The sequence below is a fragment of the Muntiacus reevesi genome, chromosome 2 (assembly GCF_963930625.1).
Source record: "Muntiacus reevesi chromosome 2, mMunRee1.1, whole genome shotgun sequence".
NCBI classification, from domain to species: Eukaryota; Metazoa; Chordata; class Mammalia; order Artiodactyla; family Cervidae; genus Muntiacus; species Muntiacus reevesi.
In genome coordinates this window covers 27,199,005-27,223,485 of record NC_089250.1, presented here as the reverse complement: position 1 = coordinate 27,223,485, position 24,481 = coordinate 27,199,005, and the positions used below count along the sequence as shown (strand labels likewise).

At 40.6% G+C, this 24,481-nt stretch overlaps 1 protein-coding gene across 5 annotated transcripts in view; it reads right to left on the bottom strand.

Annotated features, from left to right (window-relative positions):
- Positions 1 to 336, bottom strand: part of OPTN (optineurin) — a 40,245-nt gene extending 39,909 nt beyond the window's left edge. For 3 of the 5 annotated variants that reach the window (XR_010661424.1, XM_065921112.1, XM_065921113.1), the window contains exon 1: positions 148 to 335. The gene's annotated coding sequence lies outside the window, so the exon portion shown is untranslated. Of the gene's footprint in view, positions 1 to 147 lie in introns of all 5 variants that reach the window. The other 2 variants (XR_010661425.1, XM_065921114.1) reach the window with 1 other exon arrangement.
- Positions 337 to 24,481: the final 24,145 nt, after the last annotated feature.

Here is a 24,481-nt window from a genome sequence, read left to right as displayed (position 1 = left end):
TCCTAGCGAGCGCCGCCGTCCAACTGGAGGAGACGCCCCACCCCTCGCCACCCACGTCCCTACCGGCTCCGGGTCGCAGGGAAGGGGGCTTCGGAACAGCTTCCAGGGCAGAAAGGGAGACCCTGCCCGCCCCCTGCCCTGGCTCACCGGCGCGCGGGCTCCGGCCTCCCTCGGGTCACTGCTTCCTGGGCATCATTCCCGCTGGGAGAGGGCTCCGGACCCAGACGCAAACGCCAAGCGGGGGACCGGCAGGGGCGGCGGCGGGAGTTGGCGAGCTTTAGGTTGATTTGCGGCCTCGCGACCCCGCCCAGCGCTGCTCAGCTGACCGCCGCGGCAGCCTCCTCACCTCCTCCCGGGAATTTCCCAGGCCCCGCCCCAGGCCCCGCCCCTCGGCAGGCCGCCCCCGTAGGCCCCGCCCCAGCTCTCCGCCCCTCCTTTTTCCTCCACCAGCCCACATCCTCCCAACCCCTAGGCTCGCTCACGGTCAGGGCCCCGACCCGCGTTAATGCGGACTGCGCCAAGGTGTTAGTGTGACGGCCGTGAAGGACGGGGTTAATTAAAGCAAACTGTTAAGTAAATGAAGTGTGAGCAATTGGTCATCGTCGAAGGAGGTCCTTTTAGAAGTCGAGCCACAGGGAGTCGCTGCATCCCACCGAAAGAGGGAGATGAGGCTCTTGTTAAAGGACTTCCATTTAGGTACAGTTAATTGAGCACGCACTGCTTTCCACCCAATTTTGCCCTTAAAACAGACTTTTAATTAAAAACACAGAGCCAGCAGGATGTTTCTGAGGCTTTTGTTGCCGGGGAACAGGCCAACCGTTGACATTGGCTTCAAATGCTCCAGACAGGTGGGATTACTGGATTAACCTGGATTGCATCTGAAAAGCAGTGGTACTGATTTACTGAACTAGAGGAGGGTGGATGCCTCTGGACTCGACAGAGTGAAATGGGAGGAAACAAGACACGGAAGGAGGGAGAGCCGCCCAGGTTTGCAAACTAAGCACTGCGAGAAGGGATTAGCAAGGGCGCAGACACAGGCGTCTGATCCCAAGGTCGGGGGCTCCAAGCCAGTGCGGCCGGTTCTCCCGGTAACAGGCCTCCCGTGCAAGATCAGAAAACAAAAATTAAGGGAGAGAGGGCCTGGGGGCAGGTTTGTCCCGAAGACCAAGGAGGACATCACAAGAGAGAACTTAATTTATGAATGAAAAGGCTGACGCCGCTTAAATCAGCGGGATACCAAGCACATTGTTCCACATCGAAGCTGCTCGCTGGTTAGAAACGGAAGCAAAACAAAACAGACAAAAAACCCCCCCCCACACAACCCTAATCCAAATAGGAAAAGGAGAAACGCGCCCTCTCCTGGCATCCTGAAGGATTCAACTCCTCTATTTAGACAGCCTGCTCCAGGCCAGCTCTTCTTACTCGGCTCTTAACATCACCCTGAGGTTTAACCCCCTGCTCAAGGTAGAAGGAAAGAAAGTCAAGTCTCAGTCCTGTCAGACTCTTTGAGACCCTGTGGGCTGTAGCATACCAGGCTCTTCCGCACATGGGATTCTCCAGAAAAGAATGCTAGAGAGGTTTGCCATTCCCTTCTCCAGGGGATCTTCCTGACTGAGGGATTGAACCCAGGTCTCCCACATTGCAGGCAAATGCTTTACCCTCTGAGCTACCAGGGAAACCCACTCAAGGTACAAGGGGCAAGCAAATCAGGGCCTGCCCCAGACCCAGTTGCAGACGGTCCCTCCTGGGCTTGTTAGGGGCGAGTCAGCTCTGCTGCCTTACTTCGGTTATTTTAAACAGAATCTGCCTGCAATGCAGGAATCCCAGGTTCGATCCCTGGGTGAGGAAGATTCCCTGGAGAAGGAAATGGCAACCCACTCCAGCATTCTTGCCAGGAAAATCCCATGGACAGAAGAGCCTGGTGGGCTACTGTCCATGGGTTCCCCAAGAGTCCACACAACTTGGCAACTAAACCACCAAGGAGAGAGAAAATGAGTATCAGATAATATAATACTCATTAAAGGGGCAGGGAGGGGATGGGATGGGGCAGGAGGATGGCAGTTGGGGGGGCGATGTCATACACTTGCCCCTAGCTGTGGAGTGCAAAGGTTGAGAGTGGATGAGTTTCTGGTAGAGAAACTGATCAGACCCACTTGTTCTGGAAACATTGAGCACTCCCACCACATCATAGTTGTGTGACCCTGGACAAGCTACCTAATCTTGCTGTGCTTCATTCTCTTTATCTGTAAAATGGGGCCTCTAATACAGGTCCAAAATTCCAAAGATCTGAGAATTCAATGCCTTCTTTAGTTCTTTTGGTGGCAAAACTGACCCAAACCAATGTAAAGTTGTCTTTATTTGCACCACTTGATATGATTGTTTCTTTGAAGGCACCTTGTTTAGTTTGTATGAGATCTGTTTTGGATCCTCTTGGGGAAATTATATTATGTAAATTACATGCACCTTATTACCTTGTAAAGTCCAAAAAATTCTGGATTCAGGAACAGCTTGCGCCAAGGGCTTTAAATAAAGGATTTGGATATACAGAGCTTACTGCCTAATGTCACTGTGAGGATTAAGGGATAATACATGTAAAACACTCAGAACCATGCCTGATGCACAATGTGAGTTGCTATTCTTACTGCTGGGGTTAGAACCAACTCTGTTTCTTAGCCTGAGTAGTCCAGAGGGGTGCCTTCTTCCTCTCTCACGCTTCCAAAGTAGATAGAGTCTAAGCGCAGCTAAGAAAACTGAAATTATGATATGCTTTCCACTGTTCACTGATGTGGTTTTGTGGTAGGTGAATGCAAAGCAGTGTGGTAGGCTATTTAGTGAGATACTCATTTGTTTCATGTTTTCGGTGCCCCTTCTGTTTGCTTGGAGAAGGCAGCTAATCACTTTGTGTTTCCTGTCACGGGGGTGTTTGCAAGATTCTTGGAAGATCAACCTTTCTCTTGTCTTTAGAGAAAGCCCAATCCCAGTAAATGCATCGTCTACCCCAGGTGTCCTGGAGGGAGACTGCAGAGAACCCAGGTGGGGTGGGAGGCTTTCATGGTGGTTGAGGGGAACAGCGAGTCCCCCAGAGTGGGAGTTGGGTGGAGGCTGGTGGTCTCCTGAGCATCAAAGAGTGAGGCCTCAACCTCTACAGTATTAGGACCATAGCCAGCTCTGGGAGTGACACAGCTATATGAGGCATCTGTTGGACCCTGGAAACTGATCTCACAGATTCAGCGGGTTCTGGAATCCAGGCTTGTCACTGGAAATAACCAGTGTTATTTAGTTACTATTAGTTATTGTGAGTTAGTTATTTAGTTACTTAGCAGAGCGACCTGCCTTCTCCTTAGTAGAAGCTTTATGATAGATGGCAAGGGTACCAGCCTCAATGGGCTGATCAAGTTAACGTGGGCTGAAGAATAACAGGCCCGAACTCTAGTGGATACCAAAAGCCCTCTTGGATTGTTTCATGACCCCACGAAAGGAGAGCCTCCACTCAAGGCCTCCAAGATGTTCAAGAGTGGATTTTCCTACACTCCTACAGGGCCAGGGCTGGCTGGAGAGAAAGTAAAGATATAATACATTTTAATGCACATCTGAGCTAGTGGTAGAAAAATGTACACACTTGGGAACCAGATCCAAAGACTATCTAAATTATGATCTCCCTATACCGTGATTCCATATATGTGAAATGTCTAGAAAGGGGCAGCATAGACACAAAGCAGATGTGTGGTTGCCTGGGGCTGGGAGTAGCTTTGACTGCAAAGGAGCTTGCAGAAATTTTGAGGAGTTGATGGAAATATTCTAAAACTGGGTTGGTGAATGCAAAGATTGATAATGAGGATTGCACAGCTCTATTAGAATAGACATGATTGAATTGTGCACTTACAATGGGTGAATTTTAAGTCATGTAATCCTAAAAGAAATCAACCCTGTACTCATTGGAAGGACTGATGCAGAAGCTGAAACTCCAATGCTTTGGGCAATACTTGATGCAAAAAACCAACTCATTGAAAGGATCCTGATGCTTGGAAAGATTGAAGGAAGGAGGAGAAGGGGTGACAGAGAATGAGGTGGTTGGATGGCATCACTGACTCAATGAACATGAGTTTGAGCAGACTCTGTGAGATAGTGAAGGACAGGGAAGCCTGCTGTGCTGCAGTCCATGGAGTCGCAGAGTTGGACACAACTGAGCAACTGAACAATAACAAGCTATATCTTAACACAGCTGCAAAAATAGCACTAAGGGAGTTCTTTGGTGGTCCAGTGATTAGTACTCTGATTTCACTGCTGAGGGCTTGAGTTGGGTCCCTGGTTGGGGGAACTAAGATCCCACAAGCCGTGTGGTGTGGCCAAAAACAAACAAAAAACAACCTACTGAAAATAATGCCATAAGTAAATCATCATGCTGTCTGGTAAAGTGTATACCCCTTCTGCTCTTGGGCCAGCATTGTAATGGCCATGTCAGTCATCTACTGTGTAACTGAGCTGAGTCTGGGTTTTGTTTGAGCTTTAGTTAGATTCAGTTCACCATTGGCTCCAAATATTCTCAGAATGAGTTCCTCAAAAAGTTCAACAGAATTACCATGTGACCCAGCAATTCCACTCCTAGGTAACACCCCTAAAGAACTGGAAACAGGGACTCAAATAAATGCATGTAAATGCCTCTAATAGGTTGCTTTCCTCTTACTGATACCTGGCATTCCGGTGTCTCCCAGGATGAGAAGTGAGGCTTCTGTTCATCAGAGCAGCCTCAGAAAAGCATCTGGAGTCCCAGGGCCATGGCTCTGCTTTTGAAGAGCCAGAGCAAATGTGTGTGTGGGGTCTTCACTTCCTTCCTCTCCTTCATAGCTTCACAGCTCTAAACTTTGAAACAGTCAACTCCGTGGGAAGAAGCTGAGCATTTATCTTTTAGGTGATCTTCAGGCCTCTGTGAACACTGAATAAGAAGACCATAGTTCAGTTCAGTTCAGTTGCTCAGTCATGTCTGACTCTTTGTGACCCCATGGACTGCAGCATGCCAGGCTTCCCTGTCCATCACCAACTCCCGGAGCTTGCTCAAACTCGTGTCCATCGAGTCAGTGATGCCATCCAACCATATTGTCCTCTGTTGTCCCCTTTTCCTCCTGTCTTCAATCTTTCCCAGCATCAGGGTCTTTTCCAATGAGTCAGTTCTTTGCATCAGGTGGCCAAAGTATTGGAGTTTCAGCTTCAGCATCAGTCTTTCCAATGAATATTCAGGACTTATTTCCTTTAGGATTGACTGGTTTGATCTCCTTGCAGTCCAAGGGCCTTCAAGCATCTTTTTCAACACTGATGAAGAAGAACATTGATTTTCAAAATGTTCGCCATTGAACATTTTGAACTATGTTCATCAACACGATGAATCTTGAAGTTCAAAAGCATCAATTCTTTGGCACTCACCTATCTTTATAGTCCAACTCTCACATCCATACATGGGTACTGGAAAAACCATAGCTTTGACTAGATGGACCTTTGCTGGCAAAGTAATGTCTGTGCTTTTTAATATGCTGTCCTTGTCTAACTCAGTGAAACTATGAGCCATGCTGTGTGGGGCCTCCCAAGACAGACAGGTCATAGTGGAGAGTTCTGACAAAACGTGGTCCACTGGAGAAGGGAATGGCAAACCACTTCAGTATTCTTGCTTTGAGAACCCCATGGATAATATGAAAAGACAGAAAGATATGACACTGAAAGATGAACTCCCCAGGTCAGTAGGTGCCCAATATGCTACTGGAGAAGAGTGGAGAAATAGCTCCAGAAAGAATGAAGAGACGGAGTCAAAGAGAAAACAGCGCCCAGTTGTGGATGTGACTGGTGATGGTCTGATCCTACAAAGAGCAATATTGCATAGGCACCTGGAATGTTAGGTCCATGATCATTGTAATACTACTTATTAATTACTTCCTACTTCTCCTCGTTGTATAAACACAGAAGCTGTCATAGTCCCTGCCGTTTGATTTTCCAGCAAATCAAAGCAGAGCATGGAGGAACATTAAGTTCTTATTTCTTCATTTTGCTGGAAAGCTGCTAAGAATTCCTGGTGCAAACTTTTTTGTTAAAGTATTAATTACCCATCACAGTTGATGGGGACTTCCTTCATAGCTCAGTCAGTAAAGAATTGGCCTGCAATGCAGGAGTCTGCCTGCAGAATCTACCTACAATGCAGGAGACCCTGGTTCAATTCCTGGGTCAGGAGGACCCCCTGGAGAAGGAAATGGCAACCCACTCCAGTATTCTTGCCTGGGAAATCCCGTGGACAGAGAAGCCTGGTAGACTACAGTTTATGGGGTCACAAGAGTTGTACACAACTTAGCGGCTAAACCATTACAGTTGATTTGGGAAAATAATCATTGTGAGATGCCACAATTCTTCATCACGGTCTGAAAAGCATCCCTGTTTTCTTTGTGTGCCTCAGTGAGAAATGGGCCTGGTATCTCACTTTCTAGAGAGTTTTTTTGCTTTTGATTAAGTAAGTCATCTGTCAGTATTGAAGGGCATGATTTTTCTTGTTCTTATCTCCCTTATTTTTTTCAAAACAAGATGTCTTACTTCTCAGAAGAATTGTATGGTGGAATAAGGGACACAGACCTGGGTGTCAGACTACATATTTTATATTATGTTGTATATTATTGTTATATTCTATATTTATATTATACATTATATATTATACTATATTATATTAATATAATTATGCTATACATTATATAATATTATGCTTATGTTTATAGCATATACTTATATATTACACATATATAAGTATATAGCATATATTACATATTACATATATATTATATTATATATATATATATATACACATATATATATTACAGAGGATGAGATAGTTGGATGGCGTCACTGACTCAATGGACATGAGTGTGAGCAAGCTCTGAGAGATGGTGAAGGACAGGGAAGCCTGGTGTGTTGCATCCATGGGGTTGGGCATGACTGAGTGACTGAACAACATTATCGTTATAGTATACATTATATTTATGGTATATACTTATATATTACATATATATGTCATTTTGATTTTATGGTTTGAAATACACACATATATATAGAGAGAGAGAGAAAGAGAGGGAGAAATACTGACTTATTTTGAATAATTGGCTTATACAATTATGGAGGCTGCTGTTGGTAAGCTGAGACATGCAGGCTTGGGTGTGATGGAGAGCTGATACTGTGATTCCAGGCCAAAAACTGGCAGGTTTGAGACCCATGAAGTTGATATTTCAACTTAAACCTGAAGGAAGGAATAAAACTGGTGCCCTAGCTCAAGGCAGGCAAACAGGAAGAATTCCTTCTTATTAGGGGCAGAGTCAGCCTCCAGTTCTAGTCAGGCCTTGAACAGATTGGATGGGGCCCACCCACTTTAGAGAGGGCAATATGCTTTTTTTTTCAGATTAATTTAAATTTTAAATTGATCCCAAAACTCCTTTAAGAAAATACCTAGAATAATGTTTTTTCAAATATCTGACTGAAGAAGGGAAAGGAAGTGGGAGATGGTAGAGCTGAAAGATCATTAGGAAGAGGAGACAGAGGGCAAGCTACAGTTTCATTCACACTTGGCATTGATGGCGCAGCTACCCTCTTGAAAAAATGAGCCAGGGATGTCTGGATGATAGCTCTTTTTTTCCTCATCATAGATGACAGTGTAGCCCTGGATTGCATGCAGAACACCTGCTGCAACCTTCATGTACCATTCTATATTTGTATCCTCTGCCTCAAAAACACAACTTATTTCTTGTTTTTGGGATTGCTTGGGATTCTTTTTGTTAATCATGAGATAGCAGGAAGGAGCATATTTCCAATGCAAGTTCAACAACAGTTTAACTGTGGTAAAAGAAAAAAAGATGAGTAGGCAACTTCAGGGAGAAAAGGTTAATTATTATTCTATAATCTTGTCCCTATAAATGTATGGACTATCAAAAAAATAAAAATGTATGGACTATCACCGCGGCTGCCTTTTTATCCCTGTTCTTCAGCACTTTTGGTTATTCTCTCTATTTATATGGAACCCGTTTAATGAGATTTCAGGAATGAATTGTCCTGTATGTGGGAATGCTTAAAGAGTACTTACAAAAAAATTTTCTCCTGATTCTTTTCTCTGCACTATGAAAAATGATTTTAGGGCTGTCTAACAATACAGTGCAGTGATTTTTTTTTGGGTCACAATCCATTTCTAATAGAACAAACATAGTACTTTCACTTTTTCTTGCTTGTTCACATGGCATGCTATTGTTGTTCAGTCCCCAAGTCGTGTCAAACTCTTTGTGATCCCATGGACTGCAGTACACTAGGCTGCCCTGTCCCTCATCATCTCTCAGAGTTTGCCCAAGTTCATGTCCATTGAATTGGTGATGCCATCCAACCATCTCATCCTGTCACCCTCTTCTCTTTCCACCTTCAATCTTTCCCAGCATCTGGGTCTTTTCCAATGAGTTAGCTCTTCACATCAGGTGGCCAAAATACTGGAGCTTCAGCTTCAGCATCAGTCCTTCCAATGAATATTCAGGATAGAGTTCCTTTAGGATAGACTGGTTTGATTTCTTTGCTGTCCAGAGGACTCTCAAGAGTCTTCTCCAGCACCACAGTTTGAAAGCATCAAGATTTGGGCACTCAGCCTTCTTTATGGTCCAGCTCTCACATCTGTACATGACTACTGGAAAGACCATACATAGCCTTGACTATACAGACTGTTGTTGGCAAAGTGATGTCTTTACTTTTTAATATACTCTCTAGGTTTTTCATAGCTTTCCTTCCAAGAAGCAGTCTCTTTCTAATTTCAAGCCTGCAGTTACACTCTGCAGTGATTTTAGAGCCCAAGAAGAGGAAATTTGTCACTGCTTCCACCTTTTCTTCTTCTATTTGCCGTGAAGTGATGGGGCTGGATGCCATGATCTTAGATTTTTTTTTAATACTGAGTTTTAAGCTGGCTTTTTCACGCTCCTCTTTTTTACCCTCATCAAGAGGTTCTTTAGTTCCTCCTTGCTTTCTGCCATTAGAGTGGTTATCATCTGCATATCTGAGTTTGTTGATGTTTCTCCTCGAATGTTATTATTTTTATGTTAAGTCAAACAGGACACTTAAAATAAAGATTTCATGCATTCATTCTTAAGCCTCCCTTCCTTTGGAGCATGCTGACCCTTGGCTAGATTGTGGAAATGAATGTTGCATAAATGGTCATAGTATTTCCTTTGACCTGAATTTGGCCTTTTTATCTTTCTATTAAACAAATCAGTATACTTAGAGCACTGGTGAATGACCAAAACAAATTGAGTTTCCCATCCATAAAAATCTATGTGGTGGTTTTGTAAAGAGCTGCATGTTTCTCTACTTAATCTTATCTTCATTGACTCCCCAAATGCTATTTCTGAAAGATTATAAATCTCATTATCTTTTCAAAACCATTTTCTTTTCATACACTTAAAAAATCTCTGGCTTCTAAACAGTCTATCATATATTAGCTGATAAAGTAAAACAGCAGCTGCATAATTCACACACGTAAATCTGCCCTTGGAAATAAAAAAAGAGGTTTATTTTGGCCAAAGTGAAAGTGTTAGTCTCTCTGTCATGTCCAGCTCTTTGTGACTCCATGGACTGTAGCCCCCTAGTTTCCTCTGTGCATGGAACTCTCCAGGCAAGAATACTGGAGTGGGTAACTATTCCTTTCTCCAGAGGATCTTCCCAACCTAGGGATTGTCAACTAAAAAAAAAAAAATGTACAACTTGAGAGTTGTGAGTTAAGTTTTATTTGGGACAAAATGAGGACTGCAGCCCCCAGGAGACAGCTCTGAGAGACTGCTCCAAAGTGGCAACGGGGGAAAGTCAATATACAAGGTTTTGGTGAAGAGGGAGTTCAGTGCCATGAAGCACTCATTTTACAAAAGGTTTTTGTTAGTCATGAGGATCTGATGTCACCATGAAGGGATTTAATGCTTCTCTAGATATGAGGAGATGCAAGGATTGAGATCATAAAATCTGTTCCTAAAAGCATCCAACTATCTAAAGACCTATCCCACCTGATTCCCTGGAGCACAGAATGCCTCACACCACCCTGCACTCCCTCAGGGATTGCTGAAGGTCCACAGCTATAGCGGCATGGGGTTCAGTCTCCATACAGGCAGATGGCAAATACCTTTGTTGTTCAGTTGTTGGCACTGCTCTTGGTAAGTGCCAATCTGTAGTTGACAGGATCAAACCTGGGTCCCCAGCATTGCAGGCAGATTCTTCCTTTACTGTCTGAACCATCCACAAAGTCCTAAGATGACTTTAATTGGCAGTCTTCCTTGACAATTTTGCAGATGATATACCCCTTTACTGTGTTAGCAGGAAAAAAAAATGAAGAAAACCATTAGTATCAAGAAAGTCATTTCTTTGTAGAAACTGTTTTATCTAATGTATTTTGTTCTTAGGGTCTAAAAGGCAGTTCTTTTCTTGTCTTCTACTTAAACAGAAACACAACAGCATCATTCCCATGTTGACATTTAGCCTTCCAGTTGTTGCTTAGAGTCATTCTAAGTGCTTTGTTGTGATGTGTGCAAAAACTTAAACCTATCAAAATGGGCTTGGAATCATTGCTGCTAGCAGAGCAGATTTCATTTTTTTGTTTGTTTATTATCTGTTTGACACTTCTCGGGCTGCCAGCATTTCTGTTGTCTAGTTTGCAGGCAACCCTCACCTTCCTCACCTCCTAGCCTACTTTTTCTGTCTCCTGCATGTGTTTGTCTGCCCATTTGCCAGGGAACAAAGGCTGTGCTTCCTCTCCTTCTTGTCTCCCTAAACATCCGGATGATACAGTGAAATCATACTCTTTGCTCTGTTGTTTAGAAAGGAAATCTTGTTCCCAAGTCCAGGCTCTCCTGAGGGAACAGCACACAGGTAGAAGGAGTGGACTTGTAATATAGTCAAATCCCATACAGACTGGATAATAATTATATCACAGAGACTCTCCCACAGGAGTGAGAGTTCTGAGCCCCATGTCAGGCCCTCCAGTCTGTGGGTCTAGGACTGGGAAAAGCCCCTGGAACATGCAGCTTTGAAGGCTTGCAGAACTTGACTGCAGGAGTTCCACAAGATGGGGGAAATAGGGGCACACATTCTCGTGTGCACCAGGACCCAAGGAAAAACAGTCATTTTATAGGCGCATTGACTGGACCTACCTGCTGGTCTTGGAGGGTCCCCTGAGGAGATGGGGGATAGCTGTGGCCCACCTTGGGTTCATAGACACTTGTGGTGGACATGTCAGGGAGCATTTATCTGCTTGAGCTCTCCTGGAGGCTGACTTTTTGACATCAAGACCTGGCCCCTACCAACAGCCTATAGGCTCCAGTGCTGGGATGTTTCAGACCACACAGAAATCTGGGCAGGGGCAGCCCAGCGCATCAGCAGACAGGCTGCTTAAAGGCTTCCTGAGCCTACAGTTCCTTCTAGATGTATTCCTTGACATGGCCTTGTCCACCAGAGGGTCAAGACCCAGCTCCACCAGTGGGCAGGCACCAGTCACTTCCACCAGGAAGCCTTCTCTTCTGAAGCTATTCCAAAAATTGCACAGGAAGGAACACTTCTAAACTCATTCTATGAGGTCATCACTATCCTCATACCAAAACCAGACAAGGATATCACAAAAAATAAAATTATAGGCCAATATTACTGAGGAACATAGATGCAAAAATCCTCAACAAAATACTAGCAAACTGACTCCAACAAAACATTAAACTATCATACACCATGATCAAGTGTGATTTATCCCAGTGATGCAAGGATTGTTCAATATTGGCAAATCAACTGACATGATGCACCACATTAACAAATTGAAGAATAAAAATTATATGATCATTTCAATAGATGAAGAAAAAGCTTTAGATAAAATTCAAGACAGATTTATGATAAAAAAAACCCGTTCACAATCAATGTGATACACCATATTAACATATTAAAGAATAAGAACCATCTCAATAGATACAGAAAAAGCATTCCACAAAATTCAACAACCATATATGATAAAACCTCTCCGGAAAGTGGGCACAGAGGGAATATACCTCAATATAATAAAGGTCATATTTGAAAAATCCACAACTAACATCATAGTCAATGGTGAAAAGCTGAAGGCATTTCCTCTAAGATTAGGACCAAGACAAGGATGTCCACTCTGGTCACTTTTATTCAACACAGTTTTGGAAGTCTTATCCACCACAATCAGAGAAGAAAAAGAAATAAAAGGAATCCACACTGGAAAGGAAAAGGTAAAACTGTCACTGTTTGTAGATGACATGATTCTATACATAAAAAATTCTAAAGCCACTACCGGAAAACTACTAGAGCTCATCAATGAATTAGATAAAGCTGCTAGATGCAAAATTAATACATAAAAATCTGTTTCATTTTTATATACTAACAATGAAATATCAGAAAGAGAAATTAAGGAAAAAAATCCCATTTATCAGTGCATCAAAAAGCATAAAATATCTATGAATAAGACTTAGCTGGCTATTATAAATAGTGTTGCAATGAACACTGGGGTACATGTGTCTTTTTGAATTATGATTTTCTTAAAGTATATTCCCAGTAATAGAATTGCTGGGTGATATGGTAATTTCATTCCTTGTTTTTAAAGGAGGTTCCATATTGTTCTCCATAGTGGCTGTATCAATTCACATTCCCAAAAATATTGCAAGAGGGTTCCCTTTTTTCCACATCACCTCCAGCATTTATTGTTTGTAGAATTTTTGTTGATGGTCATTCAACAAAATGACCATCTCATCTGGTATGAGATGGTATCTCATTGTAGTTTTGATTTGCATTTCTCTATAATGAATGATGTTGAGCATCTTTTCATGTGTTTATCTGCCATCTGTAATGTCTTCCTTGGAGAGATGTCTGTTTAGGTCTCTTACCCATTTTTTGATTAGGTTGCTTGTTTTTCTGAGATTGAGCTGCATGAGCTACTTGCATATTTTGGAGATTAGTTCTTTATCAGCTGCTTTGTTTGCAATTATTTTCTCCCATTCTGAGGGTCTTTTCATCTTATTAATAGTTTCCTTTGCTGTGTAAAAGCTTTTAAGTTTAATTAGGTCCCATTTGTTTATTTTTTATTTCCATTACTCTAGGAGGTAGGTCAGAAGTTGTGGTACATATATACAACGGAATATTACTCAGTCATAAAAAGGAACAAAGATGAGTCAGTTGAACTGAGGTGGATGAACCTAAAGCCTGTTATACAGAGTGAAGTAAGACAGAAACAGAAAAACAAAAATCATATATTAAACCATATATACGGAACTTAGAAAAATAGTACTGATGAACCTAATTGCAGGACAGGAATAGAGATGTGGATGTAGAGAATGCCCTTGTGGACACAGTGGAGGAAGGAGAGGGTGGGATGAACTGAGAGAGTAGCAGTGACATATATACACTACTATGTGTAAAATAGATAGCTAGTCGAAGCTGCTATATAACACAGAGAGCCCAGCCAGGCACCAACACAACTTTGTAAAGCAATTATCCTCCAACTAAAAAAAGAAAAAAACTACCCAAAGGAAGCAAGAGACTTGTTTTCTGAAAACTGTGAGATGCTGATGAAATAAATTGAAGATGAAAGAAACAGATCCAAAAATATACTGTGTCCTAGGATTGGAAGAATCAGTGTTGTTTAAATAACCATGTTATCCAAGGCAAACTACGGATTTGATGCAATCCTTATAAAGTTACCAATGACATTTTTCACCCAACTAGAACAAAAATTTTAAAATTTGTATGGAAATACAAAAGATCCTGAATAGTCAAAACAATCTTGAGAACGAAGAATTGAGCTGAGGAAATTGTACTCCCTGACTTCAGATTATAATGCAAGGCTACATTCATAAAAACAGTACGGTCCCAGCAGGAAAACTGACATATAGATCAATGGAACAGGATCAAAAGCCCAGAAATAAACCTACACCCTTATGGTCAATTAATCTATGGCAAAGAAGGCAAGAAAATACAATTGAGAAAAGACAGTCTCTTCAGTAAGTGGTGCTGGGAAAACTGAACAGGTACAAGTGAAAGGATGAAACTAGAACATTCTCTAATACCATGTGTGTGCTATGTGTGTTTCAGTCATGTCTGACTTTTTGTGACCCTATGGACTATAGCCCACCATTCAAAAATAAACTTAAAATGACTTAAAGACATATATGTAAGACTCAATATTATTAAACTCCTAATGGAAAACACAGGCATAATACTCTTTGACATAAATCACAGCAATAATGTTTTGGATGTCTCTGAGAGTAATGGAAATAAAAATAAAAATAAACAAATGAGACCTAATTAAACTTCAAAGCTCTTGCACAGCAAATGAAGTCATAAATAAAATGAAAAGACAACCTACAGACTGGGAGAAAATATTTGCAAATGATGCTACTGACAAAGGATTAATTTCCAAAATATACAAACAGCTCATACAGCTACTAATTAAAAAAAAGGTCCAATAAAAAATAGGCAGAAGACCTAAATAGACATTTCTCTGAAGAAGACATACAAACGGCCAACAAGCACATGAAAAGATGTTCAATATTGCTCATTATTAGAGAAATGCAAATCAAAACTACAATGAGATATCATCTCACACCAGTCAGAATGGCCATCATTAAAAGATCTATAAATCATAAATGCTTGAGCAGGTGTGGAGAAAAAGGAACTCTACTGTTGGTGGGAATGTAAACTGCTGCAGCCACTGTGAAGAATACTATGGTGTTTCCTTAAAATAATAGAGTTACCATATGATCCTGCAATCCCCCTCCTTGGCATATATCTGGACAAAATTATAATTCAAAAAGATACATGTACCTTAGCACTACATACAATCGCCAAGACATGGAAGCAACCTAAATATCCATTGACAATAAATGGATAAATAAGATCTGGTCTGTAAACACAATGGAATATTACTCAGTCATAAAAAGAATGAAATAATGCTATCTGCAGCAACATGGATGGACCTAGGGGTTATCACTAATCTCTAGTGATAGTGAAGTAAGTCAGACAGAGTGAAGTAAGTCACACAGAGAAAGACAAATATCATAGGCTGTCACTTACATGTGGAATCTAAAAATCTGATACAAATGAACTTATTTGCAAAAACAGACTCAGAGAAAATAAACTTCTGGGTTAGCAAAGGGGATAGCAGCAGAGGGGAGAGACAGAGTCTGGGGTTAACATTAATGTAGACACAGTGTGCTTGCTGGGCGTAGTTGTTCAGTTGTATCTGACTCTTTGTGAACCTTTGGACTGTAGCCCACCAGGCTCCTCTGTCCATGGGATTTTTCAGGCAAGAATACTGGAGTGGGTTGCCATTTTCCTCCTCCAGGGGATCTTCCTGACCCAGGGATCCAACCTGGATCTCCTGTGTCTCCTACACGACAGGTGGATTCTTCACCTGCTGAACCATCAGGGAAATCCAATATATACATACTACTATACATAAAATAGGTAAATAAGAAGGATCTAAGGTATAGCACAGAGAACTACACTTGCAATATCTTGTAATAACCTATAATGGAAAAATCTGGAAAAGAATATTTGTAAATCTATATCTATAGCTATATCTATATATCTAAATCACTTTTCTGTATACCTGAAACTACCACAAAGTTGCAAATTAATTACACTTCAGTAAAAAACCCACAGGGAACCAAAATGCACACTTTGTATACTTAATAATTAAAAGCATATGCATACATAAAAGAAGAATATGATCTCTGAGTCTGTATCCCTGAAAGAAAATGTAAACATGCCTGCTTACCCACATTTTTGCTAATATTTGTTATGATGCAGCTTTCTAAAATTTATTGTAAAGTGTTATTTTGTGTCACTAATCTGATCACATATTTTTTTAATCCATTAGTGTTGTCTCTACCTTCAAATACCTGTTCATACTCTCTGTTCTCTGTTCTCTTGGATTTTCCAGATTTTTTTTCTCATTAAAATAAAAGAACTCCTTAAACAGGAGTCATTTCTGGCATAGAAAGGATTTATGTGTGTCAAAGATTTCAAATTTATTTGCAAAAGTTAGTCTCTTTTTTTCGTAAAAATTGGAACAGTTTCTAGCTGACATTATCTTTCAAGTAAAGACTACACTCCATTGCCTCTCTTGCAGCTCAGTGTGGCCCTGGAACTTACATTTGGGAAGGTGAGATATGGGCTGAGTTGCTGTGAGTCTGTGATTTTCTGGAGCTGGTCGTTGTGTTTCCTTGCAGCCACATTCGGCCATGAGTAAATGAGCCATATTCTAACTGGAGTTGGAGGAGTATGACTCCAGGAAACTCATGAAGTGGGATTGCCATACCAAACCTGGATGGTCAACTTAATATTTCATTATATATGAGCAAGAAATATACTAATTTGTTGCATTCATTATTATCTTGAACATTTTCCATCACTTGTAAATGAATATAATTCTAAGGAACTGAGGTGGTTACACAACTGTAGTTTATAAGTAAAAGTTGTAGAGGAGTATCAGAAATTATATGTGGATTGTTACCTTGCCAGTCATGCATTAATCAAGGTTTTGTGTTGTCTAGTCGCTAAGTCGTGTCTGACTCTTTGGTGACCCCATGGACTGTGGCCTGCCAGGCTCCTCTGCCCATGAGATTTCCCATGGAAGAACACTGGAGTAGGTTTCCATTTCCCTCTCCAGGGGATCTTCCTTACCCAAGGATCTTTTTTAACTTTCACTTTTAGTACTTTGATTATAGTGTTTAACATGTCTTTCTACTTTTCTCTTTATTGGATTTGAGAGCAGCAAGTGGGCCTCTGAGATAAACAAGGAGAACTCTTTCCCTGAGTACGCAGTGCGTCCAGATTCACATCACATGCCACATCTGTGCCATCTGTGACGTGATCAGAGAAAATACAAGAGAAAAGCAAAATGAAGGTGTTGCTCTCAGTGCAGACATGAGTATTTCCTTAGATTGAAGTGAACAGGAAAATATAGGTATAAGTTAGAACAGGCAGTCCAAAAACAGTCTTTTAAATGAGGTCACATAAGCTATGTGGAAAGTTCATTTAAACTATTGAACTCTTTAAAACACTGTTGTGTGCGCCTCTGCGTAGCAGGTTTCCTTTCTTGAAGGGTGATGCCTTTCTTATGAATTTCTTCTTTCTCTTTTCTCAGAAGCCCCAGGTGCAAGCAGAAGACTCACAGGAAGGCTTCTGGGGACTGACCAGGTGCTTTTCTTCACCGCTGAGTCACCCAGGCACTGGACCAGAAACCACTGTGCCCATGGAGATGACTGGGTTCTCATCTCCCCGTTGAGGGAGGAAGGGGGAAGGCAGGCATGGTGCAAATCTTCTTCAAATCACTTGCTTAGGGAATACATTTAAGATTCAAATAAAAAATTAGAGATCTTACAGAAACATGTGGGACTGCATGTCAAGCTTATGTCACTTTTAAATATTTGAAGATGTGTACAGATCTATGAATCTACTTTTATCAAAACTTTTGCTTTGGCTGTCATGGTTGGCATTATTCTTAAGCCACTACCATGTTAGATTTTTAGCCTTCTTCACTTTTAACAGCTCAACACATCTTCCAAATAGTCCTTGGAATACTTTTTCTGGTTTGATTATTTAGATGACGTGTATGACCCCTTTCAACTCTGAAACTCTCTGATCTGGATCCATTGGGTTGCATCATGTCTGAGGAAGCCAAGGTCATCCAATAACTTTACCTAGACCAGGTCCTCTCCCCTTGTCTCTGGTTCTAAAACTGGCTGGTCATTTTGAAAATGCCAGTTAGACAAATGCCTTAGGATTCCTGCCCAGCTAATGCAGAGCCAGTCATTATTAATAAAAGAAATGACATTGTTTTGTTTTACTCAACAGTATTAACTTAGCAAACATTTATTGAACACCCATTCTGGGCAAGTCATTAAGGAACATACAAAATTATAATAAATGATCTCGACCTTAAGAACCTTAAGGAAAATATGACAGCTTAAGGAAAATATTCACAAATCATCACAAATTAAGACATAATATAGTAATACAGTAAGAGAAGAGAAGGAACTATTTTCACAAACATGTGCTAAGGAATTGAACATTTGAACATTTACAGGTGGCTCAAATTTCAAAAGTACCTGGTATCTCTGATTGACGTGCTTTAGCTGACAGATAAAGCCTTTCAGTCAGAGGTACCAGCAAAAAGTAGTTTTGAGGTAAGGATAAGAATTTTCAAAACATGTTTTTCTTCCGATTTTATAGAAATGCATTTATCCATTAACAGTGAAGTGCTTATCTAAGCAAACATTTCATGAAAGAATTAATCGGGATCAGCAAACTCATATCCTTCAATCTCAACACAGATCTGAATCATTGTAATTTAAATCATTTAAGTAACTCCTGTTACGAAGCACCCCTGAAGATAAAAAGGATAAAACTTCATAAACGGTTATTGGATGATCCTTGCAGTAATAAGTAAACGAAGTATATTCTATAAAGTCCTGTCCTCCACACACACACACACACACACACAGGCAATAATTAAGTAACAGTTCAGTTCAGTCAATCAGTCGTGTCCGACTCTTTGTGACCCATGGACAGCAGCACGCCAGTGGTGATGGACAGGGAGGCCTGGCATGCTGCAGTCCATGGGTCACAAAGAGTCGGACACGACTGATACTGAACTGAACTGTTACTTAATTATTGCCTTTGTGTGTGTGTGTGTGTGTGTGTGTGTGTAGGACAGGACTTTATAGAATACTTAGTTTACTTATTACTGCAAGGATCATCCAATAACCATTTATGACGTTTTATCCTTTTTATCTTCAGTGGTGCTTCTCAAACTACCCACAGTGAAAGTCTATTACTTTTTGTAAAATGTAATAAAAATACTTTGGCAATGTCATATTGTGACAAGATTTTCCAAATCTGTAACTCCCAGTTACTGTACAATTAGTTGCCGACTAGTACATACTGTCTTAATACTATTTAAATAGCTACACTAAATAATGAGTTGATACAAGAAAAAAAAAATATTGTAACCATCACAGATGTAAGAATATCATGAAGAGGACTAGGTTTACATATGGGACCAAGAGGATAATTGGTTCCTAAGGAACAATTGCTAAAGAGAGATGAGAATGGGGAGAAATAGTTAAGACTGCTGACATGTTAAAACTAAGCCTTGTAAGAAGGGGAGAATTTGAAAAGAAAGAGAAACAACATTGTAAATGAAGGAAGCGAAGAAATGCTGTATGTTGGTGGGAAGCGTGGCGTCTAGACTACAATAAAGCGTCATTTTCCACCAGATGCTTTAGAAATCAAGGACCTCTAAGTGATGTCGTGACATAGAAAAACTATTCAGGACCTCAGTTTCTGAGATTTGGCTCAAGTTACTGCTTCGTTCACAGACCTCACAGCCCTGCCTTCTGGATCCCCCATGTCTGCACGCAGATGAGGGAGTGTTTACTTCACCCAGCTCCGTCCTATATACAATCTCACATTGGGAAAATGAAGACAAACCAGCGAAGAAACTAGCCCAAACTTTTAAATTATTGTCCATTTAATTCTAAAAGTTATCCAATGCTTATAGTATGAAATTTTGTTTTTAAAAGTATATTTTAAAAAAATGGGTGTAAAACAACGAAAGCTCTTTGTCTACAAAACATAAAAGGAATTGCAATTAAATACTCTTCAGTAAATCTGGAAAATACTCCCACTGTTCACCAGGAACTATGAAGTGTCTTAGTTAGACCCATGGCTGCTTCTTACCACCAAGTGGCAGCAAAAGCCAGGTGATGACACAGACATACTGCGGGGAGATTTTACACAATATGCTGCTTCTTTTTTTTTGACACATGTAGAGATAAGCATCTATGTGTTCTGCTTCCCAGTCGTTTTATTTTTAATTTTTTAAACATTTAATTTTGTATCAGGTATTCCCTCGTGGCTCAGATGGTAAAGAATATGCCTGCAGGGTGGGAAACCTGGCTTCGATTCCTGGGTCAGAAAGATCCCTTGGAGAAGGGAAAGGCTACCCACCCCAGTATTCTTGCCTGGAGAATTCCATGGACAGCGGAGCTGGCAGTCCATGGGCTCGCAAAGAGTTGGACTTGACTGAGCGACTAACACTTTCACTTTCATAGCTGATTAACAAATAATATTGTGATAGTTTCAGGTGAATAGCGAAGGGACTCGTCTGTACATATACAGGTGTCCATTCTCTCCCCAACTCTCCTCCCATCCAGGCTGCCACGTAACCCTGAGCAGAGTTCCCTGTGCTGGACAGCAGGTCCTTTTTGGTTATCCATTTTAAATATAGCAGTGTGTACACGTCCATCCCAAACTCTCCACAATATATTCTTAAAGGAACTGACGTGAGATTGGATTTTAAACTTCCACATTAAGAATAGAGGATCGGAAGGAAGAGGGAGAGAGAGAACGGAGCAGAGAGATCCGAACAAAATATCTGCTTTACCACTCATCTTTAAAAATGACATGGAGTCAATGTATGACAAAACCCACTGAAATGTTGTGAAGTAATTAGCCTCCAACTAATAAAAAAAATAAAGACGGTAAAAATGACATGGAATGCCAATTTTGATAACACGTTGATGTTGAAACCACTGCCTCTGAACACCGTCATTAGAACACGCTAATTGTCATTTCTCTGAGGCGGAACTCCCATCTTGTTTATACTTTTTATGCCATTACCCTTGAGCCTTGCAGGATGTTACCCTCTGATCTGAGTGTCCTCTCTAACCAGGACCTGCTCCCTCCTTTAGTGTCTGAACTTTATGTTACTCTTCCCCTTACCACTCTCCTATCACTTCTGGCGGCTCCGGCCCAAGTGTTCATGGGCAAGTCAGCTGGCTCCCTCTCTCTAAATGCACCCCACCCATCACTCAGGTTCCTTTTAATTTCCCTAGCTGAATAATTCCTTAGCTGAATCATCATAATTTTCATCTCTCATGTCAACAGAGTGAGTGCTTTGTTGATTTTTTTTCTGAACAAACATCTCATGCTCTTTAAAATTAAATTGCATTTCTTGAGCTAAAATTTTCCTGTTTAGGAACTCTACTCAGTACTCTATAATACCTCTATGGGTAAATAATCTGAAAAAGAATGGATATATGTATATGTATAACTGAATCATTTTGCTATACACCTGAAATTAACACAATAAATCAACTATATACTCCAATGTAAAATTAAAGAAATTTACTAAATGTTTTTATGAAAAAAAGTCCATATCATACACATCAGGGTCAACAAGAAGCTGTTGTCTTATTTCATAAATAGCTTCTCCATAAATAGTCTTTAAGAAAATCCCCTTATATTACTGAACAAAATTTATTTAACAAAAGGGCAGATGTGCATGAGATGTAGACTTGAGAGCAATCATATTGTGAAGACAATTGTAGTTTTGTAATTAAAATCTAGAACTCAGACTTTAAATTATTCAAAGTTAAGATATAGTCAGTAGCATTTTATTCTGGGGAGTATTGCCACCACCACCACTACCAGCATCATCACCAAATTTCTGACTATTTTATCACAGCAGTTGTAAGCATGTCATATTTATATGCTCATTTATTTATCTTAGAATGATATTAGGTAGGTGCTGTTACTGTAACCAAAGAACTTTTACTTTGGCAGCCCTTTGCATTTCTATCAAGCAAAAACACTACAGTGAACAGAAAGCCAGATACTCCTCTCACATTTTTCCAAATTTCCAAAAGATTGTAGAGCAGTAGCTCTTTAAATTTCGGGGAGAGGGTCACAAAAATTATCTAAGGTTACTAGAGATCCATATTTCAAAAAAGCTTACACGCGAACATAAACATAAAAGTTTATGTAGAATTTTATGTAGTTCACAAAACTCCTGAGACAGAGCAATGGATTTAGGTGAAATGTTATAAAGTTTTTTAAAGAAAGAATTAGAGAATTCTTTATTTAGGATTTATCTTGTATTTCTCAGCCTCTTGTCCAAGAATTGATGCTGTCGATAGACTCCTTATCTGTCACAAATAGCTGCTTCTGACATTGGTTTGCACTTACAACTAAGGTCTTTGATATTGACTTCTGAGTTTGTACTCTGTGCTCACACTTATATTTCCAGGCTAGAAGTTCTAATTCAAAGTTAGGGACATGACCAACAATTCATCATATATTCCCCTTTTTATTCATTTCAAGGGATTCTGGATACACGCAATAAATTTATGCACCATAGAATTTACATAATATGGGATTCTATTGGTAAAATGATTAGGGATAAGTTAGCATATGTTTGACTTGAGGCAGGAGGATTAACAAATGATATCCCAAAACATCATGTCTTGAATCCATGATAAACATCTGTTTAATGTGCAAATTGGTAGGCAATCAGCCAATGCTAAAAGCTTTAATTTTCCTCTACACATTGAATCTTATTCACCTTTCTCAGTTACTCAAATATTTTTCAGAATGGGAAACTAATCCTTACAAAAGAGGAAAAGTTAATTGAAAAACACTCTTAGTTTTTTTTCTTAAAATAATTCATTACACTGAGTCCTCATCAGCAGGTGTTTCAAAGAAACTGAGAGCAACATAATACACAATATCTTGCTTAGTTAAAACCAAATGCTTATTGGAGATCACTGGTTTACAGAATACCCTATCCAATTTCATTGCAAGGCCCCATTGCTCCTTCAAGGCTCTCCAGGGCAGATTAACGGCATCTGTTATGTACCCCTTCAACCCTCAATAACCTCTGTGCCTCAGCTTGGTTTAATGCCACGGAGGCATTCAGCCATAATAATAACAGGGGGAAAGGAGAAAGGAGAAAGGAGAAGAGGGCTTGAAGGTAAAAGGAGAGGTAGACACGTGAAGGAGGAAAGAAGTGCAGAGAGACAAAAGGAATGAAGACGTGTAAAAAACAAAGTTATTTTTCACACTTCTTGCTTTCTTATATCAATCCCTTTTCCATTTGGCAGGGTTAATTAATTAAATAATTTATGGTAGTTGAGATGTAGTAAGATGGTATATGACAGATGTGAAAGGGAGTGATGGCTACCCCTCCACACAATACGGCAGGCAGGCTTCTGAAGCAGGATGTCAAGCAGTTATGAGCTCTGCTGACTTTCACTTGCTGTATTTCTCCCTTTTATTCTTCCCTTATTAGTTGAGCAAGTCCTGTGTTCTTAGCATGGGTATATGATAATTAGAGAGCAGATAAAAACACTTACCTTGTGGAACAGATGTTTCTGGTGATAAAATATTATTGATAGTTAAAACACAAACTCTGACAGATGGTGAAAACTTTATGGAGAAAAAAAAATAGAGAGGGAAAGGAAGATTGAAAGTTTGGGGAGAGGTAAAGATTGCTACCTTATATAGAATAATCAGGATCTGCTCCATCAATGAAGTCAAATTTAAGCTCAGCTCTTAGGGAGGTGCTGGAATAAGCCATCAGGACATCTACAAACAGAAATATAAGTCAGAGGCAGCAAGTGCAAAGGCCCTGTGGTGGAACCATCCAAATTGTTTTTGAGGAAAACTAGAGCCAGTATGTTCGAACAGCATGGGCTGGAGAAGAGTATTAGTGGGTGAGCGAAGATCATCAACTGGACTGATTGCCACAAAACCCAATGCAAGCCTATTTATAGTTATCCTTTAAGGTGTGCTGCTTATAAGATAGATTCCCAGGTGGCTCAGCGGTAAAGAACACACCTGCCAATGTAGGAGATGCAGGTTCAATCCCCTGGGTTGGGAAGATTCCCTGGGGGAGGAAATGGCAACCCACTCTAGTATTTTTGCCTGGGAAATCCCATGGAAGAGGAGCCTGGTGGGCTACAGTCTATGGAGTTGCAAAGAGTCGGACGTGACTAAGTGACTGAGCATACACAAAGAGGAGAATAGTGAAGAAGCTGCAGATTAATGCGAACATATGAGCCCACATAGATTGACTAAATTGCAATAAGCGAAACAGAACTTCAGATGGGTCCTAGGTTCAAGCTTGATGTTCATTAACTGTATAATTATTGACTAAATCACTGATGTCTAAATTATACTTGTTGACAGACTTGAGCTGTTGGTTCTGGGGCTTGGGACTGAGTTGAGGTTAATACACAGTTGGAAAGAAAGTTTCAGAGCATAAGATCTAAAGAGGTCAATAAACAGCATCCCAGGGACAGAAACAGATAAACCGGGCTGTGGTGACAACAGAAGTATCAATATGAAAGTGAAAGTTCAGGACTTCCCTGGAGGTCTAGTGGTTAAGACTATGCTTCCATTTTAGGGTGCACAGTTTCTGTCCCTGGTTGGGGAATTAAGGTCTCGCATGCCTCATAGTGTGGCCAAGTTATTAAAAAAAGGAAAGAAAATGGAGTTTCAAAGATGAAGTATCAGGACACATTTTTGGTTAATGCAGACCAGAGTTTCAAGGCTGAGGATTGGTCGACAGTAGGCCACAAGAGCAGAGATGGTTTGTCTGCATTTT